Source organism: Schistocerca piceifrons, chromosome 6, assembly GCF_021461385.2.
Source record: "Schistocerca piceifrons isolate TAMUIC-IGC-003096 chromosome 6, iqSchPice1.1, whole genome shotgun sequence".
Classification (NCBI taxonomy): domain Eukaryota; kingdom Metazoa; phylum Arthropoda; class Insecta; order Orthoptera; family Acrididae; genus Schistocerca; species Schistocerca piceifrons.
Genome location: NC_060143.1, coordinates 363,095,386 through 363,114,188, shown reverse-complemented (window position 1 = coordinate 363,114,188; position 18,803 = coordinate 363,095,386). Strand labels below are relative to the sequence as shown.

General features: G+C 52.7%; 1 protein-coding gene and 1 pseudogene across 1 annotated transcript in view; one reads left to right on the top strand and one right to left on the bottom strand.

Moving 5' to 3' along the window:
* The window catches only part of LOC124803324, a 133,027-nt gene that overhangs the window by 57,150 nt on the left and 57,074 nt on the right, over positions 1 to 18,803 (bottom strand). The window lies entirely within an intron of this gene.
* Positions 3,218 to 3,336, top strand: LOC124803693 (annotated as a pseudogene).

The following is an 18,803-nucleotide window of genomic DNA, read 5'->3' as shown; positions in this document are numbered from 1 at the left end:
TCCTTAGCCCCTCTCGGTGCGGCTTTCGGAGATGGCGTTCCACTATAGACAACTTGACCCTGCTTGAGGCGGCCATCCAGCAGGCCTTCCTGCGTAACCAGCATTGTCTAGGTGTATTCTTTGACATTCATAAGGCGTATGACACTACTTGGCGCCGCCATATCCTCAATCAACTCCATGAGTGGGGCTTTCGTGGCCGTCTCCCCATCTTCATTCGGTCCTTTCTTTCCCACCGCCTTTTTCGCTATAGGGTTGGTAATGTGCTATCTGATTTGTATGTGCAGGAGAATGGTGTTCCTCAGGGAAGCGTTTTAAGTGTCACCCTCTTTGCCGTCGCCATTAACAGTATCACGTCCACTATCCGGAGTCCTGCCCAATGCTCCTTGTTTGTGGACGATTTTGCTGTTTTCTGTTCTTCCTCCAGTCTTGTCACTGCTAGTCGACAGTTGCAGCTTACGATACAGCGATTAGAGGCATGGACTGCGAAGACGGGTTTTACCTTTTCTGCAGACAAATGTGTGTGTGTTCATTTTAATCGTTCTCGACGTGCTTTTACCTCCCCTGAATTGCGTCTGAGGGACACCATTCTTCCTTTTAGCGACACTGTGCGGTTCCTGGGCCTCACTTTTGATTCAAAGTTGTCGTGGTTGCCTCACCTTAAAGACCTCAAGGTGCGGGCCCTGAAGGCACTGAATATTTTGAAGTGTCTGAGCCATCGGTCCTGGGGAGCAGATCGGGCGCGTCTGCTGCAGTTTTATAGGGCTTTCGTCCGATCGCGACTTGACTATGGTTGCACCGTGTATGGGTCAGCAAGGCCTTCGTATCTGAAGATTCTTGACGCAGTACACCATGAGGGTATCAGGCTGGCCACTGGTGCCTTCCGTACTAGTCCCATCCCCAGCCTGTGTGCTGAGGCAGGGGAACCGCCGCTCGCCATCCGGCGGAAACTCCTCATGGTGCGACGGGTGTGTCAATTCCTTGCCTGTCCTACCTCCCCTGCGTACCCTACCGTTGCCCGACCGCCTATGGAACGTCTCTTTTCCAGTCGTCCCAGGGCAACGAGACCGTTTGGGATTCGTGCCAAGCATTTGCTTGAGTCCCTTGGTGTGGAGCGTGTGGCCCCCCAACGACAAGGTTTTACTCGCCTGCCTCCCTGGTTGCTCCAGAGGCCCAGCGTCGTTTTAGACTTGTCGGAGTACCGGAGGAGCTGCACTCTTGCGTTTGTTTTTACCGCCTTATTTTACGATATTTTAAACCAGCATCCCGACCATGTACCAGTATTTACGGATGGCTCTAAACAGGGGGACTCTGTTGGTTGTGCTGTTGTTTTCCCTGATCGACTCGTCAAGTTACGGCTTCCTGCGGCGTTTACCATCTTTGATGCCGAATTGTTTGCGATCATGCGGGCATTGGAGCAGATGAGATGTGTCCCCAGTCGTAAGTTCCTCATCTGTTCTGACTCCCTGAGTGCCCTTCAGACCGTGCAACACTTGTACCCAGCGGATACGGTCGTCCAGAACATCCATGATGCCCTACTCCACCTGCAGCGGCAGGGGAAGGAGGTTTCCTTCTGCTGGGTGCCGGGGCACGTGGGAATTACGGGAAACGAGCTGGCGGATGTGGCTGCCAAAGATGCATGTTCCCTCCCTGACGTTGTTGAATGTGCCGTCCCCCTCCATGCTGTTACCTCCCTCCTGCGTTTTCGCGTTATGCGTCAGTGGGAAGAGGAGTGGCTGGCAGTCGGTGAAAATAAGCTGCGTCTGGTGAAGGCCACCACGCGGCCATGGCGTACTTCCTCCCAGTCATGCAGGCGGGATGAGGTTCTCCTCACTCGCCTCCGCATCGGGCACAGTCCCTTCACACATGGTTTTCTACTCCGGCGGGAGGATCCCCCAATCTGCAGTGCTTGTGGCGTCCAGATTACTGTCCGCCACATTTTACTTGATTGTCTTTTATTCTCTGACCAGAGGGCGGTGGTTTCCTTGCCACCGGATTTGCCCTCTATTTTGCAAGACGACGCATCGTCTGTGGTGAAGGTTTTACGGTTTTGTGTCCTGTCCAATTTGTTGCCACGGATTTTAGGGAGAGGGTTTTAATGTGCTGCTGGATGACTGGCTCACCCAGATTTTAGGTAAGAGGTCCGCCAGTCACGAATACCTCCTTGTTTCCCTTCGGTTTTTGTCCTCCCTTCCTTGTGTTTCCTTTCCTTTTTTAGTGCACACCTTCTCCTCTTGTTTTGCCTCTGTACGTGAGGATTTGGAACTGCGTCTTTTCGCTGTTCCCCTTGTTCGCTGTTCGTCTTAGTCCCTTCACTGCCTGTGTTCCTGTTTTTATACGTTTGGGCGCTGATGACCTCGCTGTTTAGCGCCCGTAAACCTCAAACACACACACACACACACACACGTGTGTGGGAAGTGATCAGGCTAATGTTTCTGTAAAATATTACGTATGTCTAGCCTTTACGGGAGGACAGATTTTCATGGGCAGCTGTGATTTCAACACATTGACGAATATATCTAAGTGTAACGATGATAATTCACTTCGTAAACACCTGCTCAATATACCAGTTCAGAGGTCAACTGGATCTGCTGTAGTTTACAAACAGAGCAGCCAGCTTGGCTGTAACGTCATGGATACATGGAACGCCCTCTCATCGGCTCCCTGAAGCAGATCCTCACGTATTCTTTGTTGCACTATCGACTGCAATGTATATTACAGTACATCAACCCATATCGGTGGTCTTTCCAACCCTTTAATCTGTGGGAACGCTGTTGATCATAACATAGTTCTGGACACCTTGCGCTTTACAGCACTTGTTTGAGTGAGGCTTGGTGGAATGCAGCACTTTCCGGAAGTGCTGACTAAAAATACCAGCAGTCTATTCTCGAATATGATTGGCTGGAAGAATCATTTACTATAACTGAGGATAATCGAGACACCTAGCTGATGTGAATGTGGATATACCGTAATTCTTTTGGGTACTGTACACATATAAATGAAAATTTCATTGCTTGTCTGAGATGTGTTTTTGTTGGAGTGTGAAGTTACTGTGGTCAGTGTTCTGTCATGTCTGAAGAAAATGATGTGGGTGGGACTATGTCCCTTGATGAGGCAGGGACAGATTTAATGTGAAAAACTGCAATTTCAGTGCATTGATAGCCATAAGGGGTATGAAAGATTTTATGTGGAAAATTATGTCTAGTCATAAAGAGGATATGGCAACGGCCTTGCCGTAGTGGGGTACACCGGTTCCCGTCAGATCACCGAGGTTAAGCGCTGTCGGGCGTGGCCGGAACTTGGATGGGTGACCATCTGGGCCGCCATGTGCTGTTGCCATTTTTCGGGGTGCACTCATCCTCGTGATGCCAATTGAGGAGCCACTGGACCGAATAGTAGCGGCTCCGGTCAAAGAAAACCATCATAACGACCGGGAGAGCGGTGTGCTGACCAGATGCCCCTCCTATCCGCATCTTCAGCTAAGGATGACACGGCGGTCGGATGGTCCCGATGGGCCACTTGTGGCCTGAAGATGGAGTGCATAAAGAGGATATAGATTTACATGGGAAATCACAAGGAAGTATTTCCGGTACTTGGCTAATTGTTGAATGGTCATCAGATGGTGGTTCTATTGCAATATTTAATTGTAACTACACTGTAAATGTGTGTCTGGTTTTCTATGACGACTCTACTTGGTAGCCGGCCGCTGTGGCCGAGCGGTTCTAGACGCTTCAGTCTGGAACCGCGCTACCGCTATGGTCGCAGGTTCGAATCCTGCCTCGGGCATGGATGTGTGTGATGTCCTTAGGTTAGTTAGGTTTAAGTAGTTCTAAGTTCTAGGGGACTGATGACCTCACATGTTAAGTCCCATAGTGCTCACAGCCATTTGAACCATTTTTTTCTACTTGGTATCTCTGAACGTGGCAGAGGTAGCCCGTGGCTGGAACGAATGAACATTTTTGGCTTAAGGCGTGAGCCACCACTGAGCCTCCAGAACTCAGTTACGAGTGTGCAGTTGACCTCACCGTGTCGCCACATGAGCGGGTGAATAGTGAACTGATAGTCAGTATGCCTTGGGAAGCCTTCGCGATCGTGTGTGTGGCGATATTCTCCGATTTTTATGTAGAAATTTGAGTATATTCAGCTAGTATTTTCACTGGACGATTATTCCCTCCTCCCCATGTAAATTGACCAATTGTCGGCTTGGCGGTCATGGCAGCAGTCTCTCCGGCCTCTGAGCATCTAGTACGACTGACGTGTGGATTCTAGAAGACGAGTGTGCGAAGATGACTGGCAGCGGTAGTCTAATGAAATTTCCTCTATCTCCGATATCCAGTCATGCCAACTACTATGTAATGGACCATGGTTTATGTGTATGTGTTAACAAAGTGCACTGTCCATGAGCTGTTGGCTGCTATATGTTGCACTGAGTGCTTCTCAGTACATTCCAGTGGACTCTATCATCCGGCAAAAAGATGGAGTGGTATTTGTTTAAATAAATGTGGATTAGTTATTGTTACTATCCTATCAGGCTCTTTCCCCTCCTTCTCCTTCCTGGTTTAGCAGAGAGAACCAACTTGGGAATTCTATAGTGCTTTAAAAAATGCATTTAGCACACCTGTAGGTGGTTGAGAATAACACAACCATGACGGCATAAATGTGCGCCGAAATTTGAAATGACAGCAATAATTTTGTACAGTATCGCTTCCAATTGCGATGAAAAATTCCTGATTGATCAATTTATTTTTTCCAGTACAAGTGGTGATACTGTGAGCAAACTACAGTCAAACCCTTGCCATGTCTCCTACAAATTGCTTAAGGACAAAGCCCAACTGAGCTGAAAATTGAAATTCTCACTACAGTTTTCTGATACCTCCAACATAGTGGATTTCCCGCCAAACGACCTAACTGAGCCAGCATCCACCAGTAGGAGGGAAGGAAATCCAAGAGGGGGAAGAGTATGATTTGGAAATTGGGTGGTTGTGGGACAGATATTCCCAGATTTTCCTGCCAAATATGCCAGACCTCGTATCCACTAATAGGGAGCATGGAAAACCTCTCTCACTCAGAGGGCATCGATTTCATTAATTAGTCAATCAGTTTGATAGAGTGGGGACAGCGCAAGTGGACTATTTCCAAGACATTCACAGCTGGAGTTTACCACGTATCTGCTGCTTTGTTCAGGGCATAAGAGGGGTTAGTGTGGTTTCTGGTAACCCACAACAGACGCTCACCAGTCAAGCAGTAGTCACTTGAGAGGGGCAGGGGGGGGGGGGGGTGGCAGAGCAGCGAAAGAGAGAGAGATGGAGAGAGAATACGTGTTTCAATAGCCCCCAGGTACCAATATTAAAGAGTTGCTGCCACCTGATGCTTTATCCAACAGAAAGTAACCAGACTGACAAGGGGGAAGGGGAGGAGATGGTTGGAGGGAGAAAAGTTGGGTGTGCTGCTTTCCCCCAGGGCCCTCTGCTGATGGTTTTGTGAAGTAACTCAGTCAGTATCTGCATAATAGGGCTAGCACGTACAGCAGCTGGTTCCATTGACCTTGTGTGGAATATGTGTGTCTAGAAAGAAGACAGGAAGAGAGTCTGGTATCATATTTCAAAGGAAGCCAGCATATGGTATCACACATTCATCCTCAGGTGCCTGACAGCCCAGTGCTTGGTAGTCAAAGGGTTGCCAGCGATCTGTCATGTGTAGTGCAGTGTGGCCCACACAAAGATGCGATCAGAAGGTTTTTTTCGTCAGACGTATGGTGGAGGAGGGTGCTTGTGTAGTCATGAGTCAGTATATACAAGACCTAAGATATATTAGGAGTGGTTTTCCTGTAAATTGCAATATTCCACACAGTCAATCGATTTGATAAGATATTTACTCCAAAATATGCAAGTGATCAATCAAAAGTGCCTCTGTATTTCTAGAGAACTGATGGGTTGGGGTATCGATGCAGTATGGATTTTGACCTAACTGCACCAGTATTCATCAATAGGATGTGGGGTGATGTCATAAGAGTGGAGGTACCACAACTGAGTTACTTCCAACCAAAGAGGAGCCTGTCTCCTGCAAATTGATTAAATAATGAATATGCAACAATATATTATTGACACTGATTTGAATTTCATATCGTGAAAACCTTCCTTTACAGCATAGACTACATCTTCTTCCGGCCAATTTCCAGGTGGGGAATGGAGGGGGGGAAGTGGGGGAGGGGATGGTTGGGGCTTTTCACCAGAGGGGTATGAATGGCTCTGAATTGAACAAGTGTCCCTCTTCCCAGTGCAGTAGAGAGAAGGAGGGAAAAAGGATGATGAGTTTCTCATAAGGACTGATTATCCCAGGGCAGTCATAAATCAACCATCAAGGGATCATGAAACATTTAGCAGAACTATAGGTTAAGGGGAGGGGGGTGGTTACATGAAAAACCACTTAGCAGAACAATAGTTTAAGGTCATAAATCAATCAGCTGTCGCATTTTTTAATTTGCGTATCAATTTGATATCAAAAGTGGGCCAGAAACGCCTCTTGTCCTAGTGCTATTGATGGCCTTTGAAAATCTGTACATTTTATTCACCACAGATGAAGACCAAGAGGCAGACGAAAGAAAAGAAGAGATGGAATTCATGAGGCCTTGCTGCAGATTGCTATTAGGGTGGTTGGTGGCAGAAATCAGGAAACAGAATCCAGTGGAACACAAGCCTTGTAGCTGATCACAGTCATCTGGGCCTGATCACATAAGGTAAAGTAAGTCATGTCAAGAGAAGTTATTCCTACAGATGTAAGAACGCTGGAATCATGTCTTTGTCTCTCCAAGGAAATAACCTGTTATTTGCTTACAAATATGAGTCCCTATGGTCATATATTGTGAGCTTGAATGACGCAACAGGTGGCCCATAGTATCGGCAGTTACTGAAATACCGTCTAACACAGCCAAAAAACTATTTCAGTACCACTAACTGCAAACACTCAATAACTGGTTACCTTCCCCCCTGCGGGTTCGGGGGTAAGAATAGGCCCGCGGTATTCCTGCCTGTCGTAAGAGGCGACTAAAAGGAGTCTCAAACGTTTCGGCCTTATGTGATGGTCCCCTCTCGGGTTTGACCTCCATCTATCTAAATTATTCCGAAGAGCGAGCCAATTGGGGAAGGGCGCCTTACATGGTGCACTGTATCCTTCGTGCAATTAGACCTTTAGCCGTCTTTCTCGTCGTTACAATGGTGTCCCGCTCGTTTTTGATCTCTTGGGCGATTACCACGCTGCACTCTGCAGTGTTTCTTTTAACTGTGACAACGACCTTGGCCATTTTTGCACCTAAGTTCCAGCACGGTAGCCAGTCCGTTGTGGTGGGGCCGCCATGTACCCTCTTGGTTGTAGCCCCCTGACAACACAGGGATCGCTCTACTGATGCCTGCGCCGTTCACTCCCCACGTATGCCAAGGAGTAGTTGCCCATCTCCCTGGGGCATCAGGACTCCCCCCTGCGGGTTCGGGGTTAAGAATAGGCCCGCGGTATTCCTGCCTGTCGTAAGAGGCGACTAAAAGGAGTCTCAAACGTTTTGGCCTTAATGTGATAGTCCCCGTTCGGGTTTGACCTCCATTTTTCCAAATTCCACAGAAGTACGAGCCTTTTGGGGAAGGACACCTTACGTGGTGCACCATCAGTCCTCTGTGCCCTACGACCTTGGCACTCTTGATCGTCCTGGCGACGTGCATGCACCCTCCATCCCTCATTTTGGGCATAGACACCTGATGTATTGTGTACGTACCGCCCTTAGTGCGTCACCACCAGCACGCACGATCACTATGGACTACCCATGGCACCCGAAATCCAGCACGGTAGCCAGCCCGTTGTGGTGGGGTCGTCATGTACCCTCTAGGTTGTAGCCCCCTGACAACACAGGGATCGTACTGCCGATGCCTGAGCTGACTCCTCCCCACGTAAGCCAAGGAGTAGATGCTCGTCTCTCAGGGGCATCGGGACTCCCGGCAACGGCCATCCTGCCAGGTGGCCTTTGCTGTGGCTGGGTGGCGCCCGTGGGGAGAGCCCCTGGTCGGAGTGGGTGGCATCGGGGCGGATGCCCCGCAATGAAGCGGGTGAAATCTCAATCTGGTGGTCGCCCGACCGCCAATGTCTCTAAGCGTGGTAAGGTGGAATTTAACGCTGTGCAATATAACCCGAAGTCGTTCCCTTCCCTAGCCACACCATGGGAGGAATGTAGGGCTGCAGACAGACAGGAGCCGTATTCGCCACGATACCTTGTATGCAGCAGAACTGATGGAGATTCGTTTTTGGGGACTAAGCCTCTTTTCTTCGTGCACAATCTCGAAGATAAGTTTGGGGAAGTGGCGTCTCTTTCCAAAATGAGGAGCGGGGCCATTTTGATACAAGCAGCTTCATCTGCGCAGTCCCAGGCATTACTCGCCTGTGAGAAGCTTGGTGACATCCCCGTTACTGTCACTCCCCATAAGTCGTTAAATTTGGTCCAGGGGATTATTTTTCATAAAGATCTTCTGCTACAGTCTGATGACGAGCTACGTGAGAACCTGGCACGACGAGGTGTACACTTTGTCCGTCGTGTCTTTAGGGGGCCAAAGGATAATAGGGTCGCTACCGGTGCTTTCATCCTGGCCTTTGAGGGCGACTGCTTGCCTGAGAAAGTCAAGGTCATGATATACCGGTGCGATGTCAAGCTCTATGTCCCGCCCCCTATGCGATGCTTCCAGTGCTGGAAATTCGGACACATGTCCTCCAGGTGCACTTCCAGCCCCACGTGTCGTGATTGTGGACGACCTCCACATCCTAATGCTCCATGTGCTCCGCCTCCCACCTGCGTTAACTGTGGGGAGCATCATTCTCCCTGCTCACCAGACTGTGCAGTCTATCAACGAGAGCGGAAGATACAAGAAATTAAGACCTTGGACCGTTTAAGTTACCAAGAGGCGAAGAAGAAATTAGAACGACTCAACCCCACACCTATGTTGCGGAGTTATGCTACTGTCACACTGCCGCCACCAGCTCCTGCACAGACTCCCTTCTCTGTTGGCCCACAGAGAAATCAGGTAACGTCTGCCCCACCGCTGGGACAGGCCGCTCTCTCTTCCACTGCTCCCAAAACACCGAGTTTGGGAGCAGTGCGCCCCAAGCAACCGGGGACGTTGGTCCCCACCTCTCAGCCGGAGCGGCGACAGCCCTCTCCGGCTCCTCAGCCGGGGAAGCGACAGCTCCTTCCGGCTGCTCAGCCGGGGACGCAACAGCCTCCTCCGGCCTCACTTGTTCGGAAGGGATCCCTTGGGGGCGTCCCTTCCAAGGACTTCCCCAGTGTCTCACAAGACACTAGCCAGTGGCTGAAGAAGCCACCAGCTGCTGGTCGAAGGGCTTCACGCTCTTCCTCTGTTCCTGATAATGCGTCAGGAAAGCCCTCCCAGCATGACAACCCTCCTCCCAAAGACAAGAGAGAGAAGAGGAAGCTCTCCAAGAAGGATAAGGACCCAGTGGTTCCCGCACCAATGCTCCCTGTCAGCTCAGCCTCTGAGGACGAGGTCGAGCTCTTTGCGTCCCCTGATGACCTGGATCTCGCCGTCTCCTCAGAAACGATGGCCGTAGTGACGTCCGTCGCTCAGTCGGTGGCAGCGTGTGACCCTGCCAAGTAATTTGCCTTTTCTGTGCCTGAATGCCCCTACCGGACACGCTTTGTACAATCCTCCAGTGGAATTGTGGCGGTTATTTTAGCCATCTCCCTGAGCTACGGCAGCTTCTAAGCCTGACACCTGCTTTCTGCATTGCCCTACAGGAAACCTGGTTCCCGGCAATGCGGACCCCTGTCCTTCGTGGATACAGGGGTTATTACTGCAACCGTAGCACTTACAATTGTGTGTCAGGTGGAGCCTGCGTGTATGTCCTTACCTCTGTATATAGTGCTCCTGTGCCCCTTCAAACATCATTGGAAGCTGTGGCTGTACGTGTAAGGACTACCCAGGACATAACCGTCTGCAATGTCTATCTCCCTCCAGGTGGTACAGTCTCCCTGACCGACTTGGCTGCACTTGTCGCCCAACTCCCCACGCCTTTTCTTCTCCTGGGGGATTTTAACGCCCACAATCCCCTGTGGGGTGGAACGAAGGTTACTGGCCGAGGCAGGGAGGTCGAGAATCTCATCTCCCAACTCGACCTCTGCCTCTTAAACACTGGCGCCGCCACACATTTCAGTGTGGCGCATGGCACGTTCTCGGCCATAGATCTGTCGTTGTGCAGCCCAGGGCTTGTACCATCGGTCCACTGGAGAGTCCACGAGGACTTGTGTGGTAGTGACCATTTTCCGATCTTCCTTTCACTACCACAGCGTCACTCCTTTGCGCGCTCGCCTAGATGGGCATTTAGCAAGGCAAACTGGGACACGTTCTGCTCTGCTGCCACTGTTGACTCTCTCCCCCATGGTACCATCGATGTGGCGGTTGAGACACTGACTGCAGCGATTGTTTCCGCTGCGGAACGTACCATTCCTCGTTCGTTCGGGTGCCCCCGGCGAAAGTCGGTGCCTTGGTGGTCTCCAGAGGTCGCTGCCGCCATTAAAGAACGTCGGCGGGCTCTTCAGCGACATAAGCGGCACCCGTCTTTGGAGAACCTCATTTTATTCAAACGTCTCCGTGCTCAGGTACGGAGGCTTATCAAACGGCGGAAACAGGAGTGTTGGGAGAGGTACGTTTCCAAGATTGGTTCCCGTACTTCCCCCTCCCAGGTGTGGCTGAAGATTCGGCGCATCTTTGGATTGCAGCACTCTACAGGTGTCCCAGGGCTTACCATCAACGGGGCAGTATCCACCGATGCCGATGCAATCTCCGAGCATTTCGCTCAGCACTATGTTCGGGCCTCTGCGTCGGGGAATTACCCGCCTGCGTTTCGCGCGCTCAAACGCCGGGAGGAAGGCAAACGGCTTTCTTTCGCTTCTCGCCACCCTGAGGCGTATAACGCCCCATTTAGTTTGTGGGAACTCCAGAGCGCCCTGGCACAGTGCCCCGATACAGCCTCTGGGCCAGATGGCGCCCACAATCAGATGCTAAAACACCTGTCCCCGGACTGTCAGCGATGTGTTCTTGCCATCTTCAACCGCCTATGGGGTGATGGTGTCTTTCCGTCGCAGTGGCGAGAAAGTACCATCATTCCGGTGCTGAAGCCTGGTAAGGACCCGCTTACTGTGGATAGTTATCGGCCCATTAGCTTAACCAATACTCTGTGCAAGCTGATGGAACGCATGGTGAGTCGACGGCTGTGTTGGCTGCTCGAGTCTCGGGGTCTCCTGGCTCCATGCCAGAGCGGCTTCCGTCAGGGCCGTTCCACCGCCGATACTTTGGTCCTCCTTGAGTCTGCAATCCGCACTGCTTTTTCCAGGCGCCAACACCTCGTCTCCGTCTTTTTCGACCTCTCCAGAGCATATGACACGACGTGGCGGCACCATATTCTCGCCACGTTGCACGGGTGGGGTCTCCGGGGCTCTCTCCCCATTTTTATTCGGAATTTTTTATCTGTTCGGACATTCCGCGTTTTAATTGGCACATCCCATAGTTCACTTCATATCCAGGAGAACGGCGTTCCACAGGGCTCTGTATTGAGCGTGCCCCTTTTCCTTGTGGCCATTAATGGCCTTGCAGCAGCAGTAGGGTCGTCTGTCTCGCCCACGTTATATGCTGACGATTTCTGCATCTTTTTCAGCTCCTCCACCGTTGGCGTTGCAGAACGTCGGTTGCAGGGAGCCATACGCAAGGCGCAGGCGTGGGCCCTAGCCCATGGGTTTCAATTTTCTCCTGCAAAGACTTGTGTTATGCACTTTTGTCGGCGTCGCACTGTCCATCCCCACCCTGAGCTTTATCTTCAGGATGCTAAGCTCAGGGTTGTTGACACCTACCGTTTTCTGGGATTGCTGTTCGATGCCCGGCTTACTTGGCTTCCACATATTCGTGAGCTCAAGCGTCAGTGCTGGCAGCATCCCAATGCCCTCCGCTGCCTCAGCAACACAACTTGGGGTGCAGACCGTAACACGCTGCTGCAGCTCTACAAAGCCCTTGTGCTGTCCCGACTGGATTATGGGAGTGTGGCGTATGGCTCAGCGTCGCACTCAGCGTTGCAACTGCTGGACCCCATTCACCACTGTGGGGTTCGACAGGCGACAGGAGCATTCCGCACCAGTCCTGTTAATAGCCTACTTGCTGAGGCTGGGGTTCCTCCGCTCTACATTCGGCGTCAACAACTCTTAGCCAACTATGCTGCCCACGTCCGTTGTTCTCCCCGTCACCCTAACTACCGTCTCCTTTTCACCGATGCGGCAGTCCATCTTCCACGCCGGCGGCCGCAATCAGGCCATGCAATTGGGATCCGTGTTCAGTCCCTGCTTAGTGAACTCGAGTCTTTGCCTCTTCCATCTGCTTTTCAGGTCCGCCCACATACACCACCTTGGTGTATCCGTCGGCCGCAGCTTCAGCTGGACCTCTCCCAATGGCAAAAGGATTCAGTTCCTCCTGCAGTCTTGCGCCGCCAATTTCTTGCTCTCCTCGACGAATCCCGTGACTCGGAGGTTATCTATACCGATGGCTCGATGGTTGATGGCCGTGTGGGGTACGCTTATGTTCATGCGGACTATGTCGACCAGCGCTCCTTGCCGGACGGCTGCAGTGTTTACACTGCAGAGCTAACAGCTATTTTTCGTGCCCTTGAGCGTGTTCGTACCAGCACTGGCGAGTCTTTTGTCATTTGCAGTGACTCTCTCAGTAGTCTCCAGGCTCTTGACCAGTGCTACCCACGCCATCCCATTGTTGTTGCCATCCAGGAGTCCGTTCATGCTCTTGCACAACGTGGCCGTTCAGTGGTGTTCATATGGACCCGGGGACACGTTGGGATAGCGGGCAACGAACACGCCGACAAGTTAGCTAAAGAAGCCACCCGCAAACTGCCGTTGGAGATCGGCCTCCCGGCAACTGATCTCCGATCGGTGTTACGCCGTCGGGTCTTTGGGATGTGGGCCGACGAATGGCGCACCCTGTCTGTACCCAACAAGCTGCGGCGTGTAAAGGAGGCCACGACTGTGTGGGGTTCCTCCATGCGGGCCTCTCGGAGGGACTCTGTGGTTCTCTGTAGGCTCCGCATTGGTCACTCTTGGCTGACGCATGGTCATCTGCTGCGTCGAGAGGACCCCCCTCATTGTCGCTGTGGTGCGCTTATGACGGTGGCCCATATATTGTTGGACTGTCCTCTTTTAACCGCCCTCAGGCGAACTTTTAATCTCCAGGGTGCTTTATCATCTCTCTTAGGTGACAATGTCTCTATGGCCGATCGGGTTTTAAGTTTTCTTCGCGCAAGCGGCTTTTATAGGTCCATTTAAATTTTTTTTTTTAACATCACCCTCTTTTGAGCTCTCTCTTTTACTTAGTTTTGTGTTGTGATTCGACTCCGCCCTAAACTTTTAGGCTGGAGGTTTTAACGTGTTGGAGAGTGGCTGGCTCATCCTATTATTTTCGTGATCAGCCAGCCACAGTTCTCTGCTGTGCAGTTTTAATTCCTTCTGCCTTTGTTCTCTATGTTGTTTTTGTTGCTGTGCTCTGTTTTCCATGTTGTCTTACAATGGACCATGGGGCTTTTCTTCCCCTGGAGTTTTTCTTTTAGTGCTTCGCTTGACTGGTGGATAGCTCCCCTGTGCTCTGTGTTTTTATGAAACAAGGGACCGATGACCTTTGTAGTTTGGTCCCTTTCATCTTTAACCCAACCAACCAACCAACCAGCATCAGGACTCCCGGCAATGGCCATCCTGCCAGGTGGCCTTTGCTGTGGCTGGGTGGCGCCCGTGGGGAGGGCCCTTGGTCGGAGTAGGTGGCATCAGGGCGGATGACCCGCAATGAAGCGTGGTACATCATCTCTCGCTGGTGGCCAGCCGTCAGCAGTCTCTAAGCGTTCGAGAGCCCATTTTAAAGGTAACGTTTATGACCCCAAATCGTTCCCCTCCCTCGCCACACCATGGGAGGAACGACAGGCATTGCGTGACGGTGAGACGTATTCGCCCAGATATCTTGTCTGTACCAGAGCTGATGGGGAATCTTTTCTATCTGTGAAGCCTCAGTTCTTTGTAGAGCATTTAGAGGACAAGTTCGGTGAGGTGGAGGGCTTGTCCAAGATGCGGTATGGATCGGTGTTGATAAAAACGGCATCCTCTGCTCAGTCACGGAGGTTGCTCAATTGTGACAAGTTGGGGGATGTTTCCGTTAGCATCACGCCGCATAAGAGTCTGAACATGGTCCAGGGTATTATATTCCACCGGGATCTTCTTCTGCAGTCCGACGATGAATTACGCGCCAACCTCGAACGACGAGGTGTTCACTTCGTCCGGCGCGTCCATCGGGGTCCGAGGGATAATCAGGTCGCCACCGGTGCCTTCATCTTGGCCTTTGAGGGTGATGTCTTACCCGAAAAGGTTAAGGTGATGGTTTACCGTTGTGATGTGAAGCCATATATCCCTCCTCCGATGCGGTGTTTTAAATGCTGGAAGTTCGGGCACATGTCATCTCTCTGTACTTCCAGCATCACGTGTCGGGATTGCGGACGTCCTTCGCATCCCGATACTCCATGTGCCCCGCCTCCTATCTGTGTTAACTGCGGAGAACACCATTCCCCCTGCTCGCCGGACTGTAGGATATTGCAGAAAGAACGGAAGATAATGGAATATAAGACCTTGGACCGGCTGACCTACGCCGAGGCTCGACGGAAATATGAGAGGCTCCATCCTGTGGCAATGCCGTCAACCTACGCCGCTGCTGCAACGACGGTTCTGCCGTCATCACGAATCGGCTCTAAGATCAGTCAGCATCCACTGGCCCCCTTGCTTGTGGGGGGCACTTCACACCCTGTTGCTCCTGCTCCCTCTTCTCCAGGAGCAACACCCTCCCAACCTTCGGGGACATCAGCTCCCCCTTCCCAGCCGGAGAAGCGTAAGACTTCTTCGGCTGCTCTCGCCAGGAAGGGATCCCTTGGGGACCTCCCTTCGCAAGTTACGACCAGTGGAAAAGCGGACGCCTGCAAGTGGTTGAAACAACCGCCAGTCCCTGGTCGTCGGGCCTCGCGGTCGTCGTCTGTCCCTGAGACTGACCCAGTGAAGCCCATGCAGCCTGAACCGCCGAAGGCACAGCGTGACCAGCAGAAAAAGAAGAAAGTCCCCAAGACCAACGGTATTGCGGTGGCACCGATCCCGCCGCTTCCTACAAGCTCTGCCTCTGAGGACGAGGTGGAGATTCTGGCGTCCGCTGAGGACCTCGCTCTTGCCGGTCCCGCGGACGCAATGGATGGCATTTGCACGGATGCTCCATCGGAGGCAGCAGGTGACCCAGTGGCGTAATCTGCCTTCCCAGTCCCGTCACGCCTTTCCCAGCCATGGACAACACCATCCCCCAGTGGAACTGCAGCGGTTTCTTCCACCATCTAGCTGAGCTCCGCCAACTTATCAGCCTTCACCCTTTCTTCTGCATTGCTCTCCAGGAAACTTGGTTTCCAGCAATGCGAACCCCCGCCCTCCGTGGCTATCGGGGTTATTATCAGAACCGAGCAGCTTATGAAAGGGTGTCTGGTGGCGTCTGCATATATGTCCTTCACACTCTGCACAGCGAGTCTGTCCCTCTCCAGACGCCTTTAGAGGCTGTCGCTGTACGCGTGTGGACGCCACAGGCTGTTCCCGTCTGCAGTCTTTACATTCCACCGGATGGTGATGTCTCGCAGTATGTCCTGGCTGCACTGGTCGCCCAATTGCCGCCACCTTTCTTGCTATTGGGCGACTTCAACGCTCATAACCCTCTGTGGGGTGGGTCGGTGGCAACAGGTCGAGGCGCCATCGTTGAGCATTTATTGTCGCAGCTCGATCTCTCGCTGTTAAATGATGGTGCCTTCACACACTTCAGTGTGGCGCATGGCACCTCTTCCGCCATTGACCTTTCAATCTGTAGCCATAGCCTTTTACCGTCTGTCCACTGGAGTGTGCATGACGACCTGTGTGGTAGTGACCATTTTCCGATCATTTTGTCACTACCACAGCGCCACTCTTCTGGGCGCCCTAGCAGATGGGCTATGAATAAGGCTGACTGGGACTTGTTCTCCTCCACTGCCGCTTTTGAGCCTCTCTCTACCGATGACACTGATGCGGTGGTTCAATCGGTCACCACCGGCATCGTTACTGCCGCCGAATCTGCCATTCCCCATTCCTGTGGGTCCCCTCGGCGGAAGGCTGTGCCTTGGTGGTCGCCTGAGATCGCTGAAGCGATTAAAGATCGCCGGCGGGCGCTCCAGCGTCACAAGCGACACCCCTCCCTCGACCACCTTATCGCCTTCAAACGGCTGCGTGCGCGGGCCCGCCTCCTTATCCGCCAAGGCAAGGAGTGCTGGGAGCGGTATGTGTCCACAATTGGCCTCCATGTCACTCCATCGCAGGTCTGGGCCAAGATTCGACGCGTCTACGGCTATCGGCCACCTGTCAGCGTCCCTGCGCTCTCACTGAATGGAGCAGTTTGTACTGACTCCGACGTCATTGCCAATCGCTTAGCAGAGCATTTTGCTATGAGTTCCGCTTCTGCGAATTACCCCCAGGCCTTCCGCTCCATTAAAGAGCGGATGGAACGTCGGATCCTTTCGTTTCGCACCAACCACCCAGAATCTTACAATGCTCCATTTAGTGAGTGGGAATTTCGCAGTGCCCTCGCTGCTTGCCCTGATACCGCTCCTGGGCCAGATGGCATCCACTGTCAGATGCTGAAACACCTTTCAGTGGACTGCCAGCGGCGCCTTCTCGATCTTTACAACCGTCTTTGGGTCGAGGGGGAGTTTCCGTCGCAATGGCGGGAAGGCATTGTCATCCCCGTTTTGAAACCTGGAAAGAACCCTCTGCAGGTGGACAGCTACCGTCCCATTAGCCTCACCAACGTTCTTTGCAAGTTGCTTGAACGGATGGTGAGCCGGCGCTTGAATTGGGTACTGGAGTCTCGGGGCCTTCTGGCTCCATCTCAGGGTGGGTTCCGTAAAGGCCGCTCCGCCGCCGACAATCTGGTGAGCCTGGAGTCGGCCATCCGTCCGGCCTTTTCCCGCCGTCAGCACCTGGTCGCTGTCTTTTTCGACATGCGGAAGGCGTACGAAACGACGTGGCGTCATCACATTCTTTCTACGCTTCATGGATGGGGTCTTCGGGGTCCTCTGCCGATTTTTATCCGCAATTTTCTGTCGTGTCGTACCTTCCGCGTGCAAGTCGCGGCCTCGTATAGTTCCTCCCACGTCCAGGAGAACGGCGTGCCACAGGGTTCCGTTTTAAGTGTCTGTCTGTTTTTAATAGCCATTAACGGTCTTGCTGCGGCCGTGGGAAACTCTGTCTCCGCTTCCCTGTATGCTGACGACTTCTGCCTTTATTACAGCTCTCCCGGCATTGCAGCTGTTGAACGTCAGCTACAGGGCGCTATCCGTAGGGCGCAGTCTTGGGCTGTAGCGCATGGGTTTCAGTTTTCGGCAGCCAAGATCTGCGTTATGCATTTCTGCCGGCGACATACTGTCCACCCGGAGCCGCAGCTTTCTCTTAACGGCGAACTTCTTTCGGTGGTGGAATCACACAGGTTTTTGGGGGTGGTTTTCGATGCCCGGTTGACTTGGCTGCCTCATATCCGGCAGCTCAAACAGACGTGTTGGCGGCATCTCAATGCACTGCGATGTTTGAGCCACACCCGCTGGGGAGCCGACCGCTCTACCCTGTTACGGCTCTACCAGGCGTTAATCCAGTCCCGTCTGGATTATGGGTGCCTGGCATATGGCTCAGCATCCCCGTCTGCGTTGCGGGTGCTGGACACAATTCTCCACAGCGGGATACGCCTTGCCACTGGTGCTTTCCGCACCAGCCCTGTGGACAGCTTACTCGTGGAGGCAGGTGTCCCTCCACTGCGGTTCCGACGCCAACGTTTGCTAGCCGCTTATGCTGCCCATGTTCTAAGCTCGCCCGGGCATCCTAACTATCGTCTCCTGTTCCCACCGTCAGTCGTCCATCTGCCGGAACGTCGGCCTCGGTCGGGTTGTCCGATCGCCATATGCGTCAAGGAGCTTCTCTGCGGGCTTGGGTTTTTCCCTGTTCCGCCTCCTTTCCAGGCGCCTCTGCGTACACCCCCGTGGTGTGTTCCTCGCCCTTGCCTTTGGCTCGACTAGGCACAGGGCTCGAAGGACTCGGTCCCTCCAGAGGCCTTCCGCCGCCGCTTTTATTCCATCCTGGCCACGTATCAGGGCTCTGGCATTGTTTACACCGACGGCTCGATGGTTGCTGGTCGAGTCGGTTATGCGCTCACTCTAGGGGACCATTCCGAACAACGTTCCTTGCCGGCTGGCTGCAGCGTTTACACTGCTGAGCTGGTCGCCATCTTTCGAGCCCTAGAGTATATCCGCTCCTGCTCAGGTGAGTCCTTCGTCATCTGTAGCGATTCCTTGAGCAGTTTACGAGCACTTGACCAGTGTTTTCCTCGTTCCCGTCTGGTGATGGCTATCCATGGGTCCCTGCATACTCTTGCGCGTTGCGGCCGCTCTGCGGTCTTCGTGTGGACCCCAGGCCGTGTTGGGATCCCCGGCAACGAGAATGTTGACCGGCTGGCGAAAGAGGCGACTAGTGCACCATCTCTGGACGTTGGCCTCCCGGAGACAGATTTGCGAGCGTTCCTACGCCGCAAAATTCTGGACCTTTGGGACACTGAATGGCGCGCCCTGCCTTCACGCAACAAACTTCGGGCCATCAAGGGGGCTACCGGTGTGTGGCGCTCCTCCTTGCG